Source organism: Castor canadensis, chromosome 15 (assembly GCF_047511655.1).
Source record: "Castor canadensis chromosome 15, mCasCan1.hap1v2, whole genome shotgun sequence".
In the NCBI taxonomy this organism is placed as follows: domain Eukaryota; kingdom Metazoa; phylum Chordata; class Mammalia; order Rodentia; family Castoridae; genus Castor; species Castor canadensis.
In genome coordinates, this window is record NC_133400.1 from 34,221,292 (window position 1) to 34,223,318 (window position 2,027).

Genomic DNA, 2,027 nt, shown 5'->3' on the forward strand with positions numbered 1-2,027 from the left:
CACTTGGCCCTACAGCCTACCCAGCCTGGACAACAGCCTCATTTGGGAAACCCCAGGCTTCAGGGCGCCAGCCCTCTTCTCCCTTTCCTCCCTCTCTCCCATCCCACTCCTCCCCACAACTCTCTACCTGATCCACACCTCCCAGCCTCCCACCAAAGCCATCTTCTTTTACTTTCTCTCATGAAGGCACTTGGCTCTCATCCACTCCAGGATCTGAACTTGGCAGGCAGCAAACTTAGAGAAGCCTGAGCAGAAGACGGGCCCCGATCTTGGGGGACCATAAGTGGGATAAGAAACACGCCACCCTTTACAAACTTTTGCTGTGGGTCTCACAGTCCTGGCACACCCCAATTTTTCTTTATGATCTTTTTCTTCTTCTTAGGTCAACAGAAATTGTGGTCCAGGGGCTTCATTTCCTTCACTGCTGTCATAAATTACCACAAACTCGGAGGCTTAAAACAGCAGTAATTGATTCTCTTACAGTTCTAGAAGTCAGAAGTCAGAAACCAAGGTGCTGGCAAGACCACACCTCTTGAAGAAAGGGCGTGTGGGCCCTGACGCTCCCTCCCTTTGCACCACAGTTTGGGCTTGATTAGCTCTGCTATTCAGGCCCTAGGAAGCAGCCAGGTAGAGACTGTGGGAGATAGCAGGGCAGAGATCGGGGCTTGTTGGGGTCCTCTACTACCGCTGGTTGCCCTTCCAGAAGACAGGCCCTGCCCTGGCCTCCCAACTCTTCCAGGAAAGCTAGATAGGTGAGTAGGTAGATAGATGATAGATAGATAGATAGATAGATAGATAGATAGATAGATGATAGATAGATAGATAAGAGAAAGAGAGAGAGAATATGGAGTTTGAGAAGTCCCATGGTTATCATCTGCAAGCTGGATACCCAGGAAAGCTTGTGGTGTAATTCAGGCCAGACCCAAAGGCCTGATAACCAGGGGAGCCCTTGGTGCAAATCCCAGCATGAGGACGGGAGAAAATGAGATGTCACAGCTCCAGAAATGAGGCAGGTAAAGGGGCAAATTCCTCTTTCTTGCCTTTTGTTCTCTCAGGGCCTTGAATGGATTGGGGCAAGACATCCACTCTGTTGAGTTCAAGGATTCAGACAGTCTCATCCAGAAACATCCTCATATACCCACCCAAAACCCGTGTTTAATATGGGCACTGTGTGACACAGTGACACATGAAAGTGGTAACTTTTCACACTGATTTGCAAAACACCAAAGAGGCATCGAGCATGCAGCAAACACTCAGACACCTGCAGAGCAGGGAAAGGCCACAGTTGGCCACTTCTGTGACTTCCCCTAGCTGGGGCAGAACCTCCACAGAGCCACAACCACCCACAGCAGCTGGGTTCACTGTCAGCTCCATAAAGAGTCTGTTCTGTTCTCGAGGGGGCTCACATCTGCAGCTCCCTGTTCTCTCTCTCCCATAGGTCACCACATGACAGAACCCAACTTTCATTGTCACTGGAGAGTGTTGGTTAAAGTGCCCCTTTGGGCTTAGAGGCATCTCTCTCTCTCTCTCTCATACACACACACACACACACACACACACACACACACACACACACACATATACACAGAAGTCACTTTTAACAAATGGGATTCCAGTCTCTAAGGTCCCCAATGCCCCACTTCCCACCCACTGCAACCTCCTCTGTGTGCAAATTGACGCTGTTTCCTCCACAGGTTGGGGGATGGAATGACCTCAGTTTGATAAAGAAAAGTTCTTCCTCCCAATGACCATGGGGCACCATGGGAGACAGCCCAGAGAGAGCTGTCACAGTGCAAATGCCCCCAAGAAAGCAGTTCACTCCCGCCACCTGCCCATCCTTACCAAAAATAGGAGGAGGAAGAGGAGGAGGGGAAGAAATCATCTGGATTTTGCCTAAATGGCTAAATAAATGACAACACAGTCCAACCACAGAATGCCCTAAAGCTGTGTGCAGAGTAGAGGCACTAACTCTGACTGTGCAGTCTCCAAGTCACACAGCTAAGCAAACAAAGAGAAGCACAGAAAAC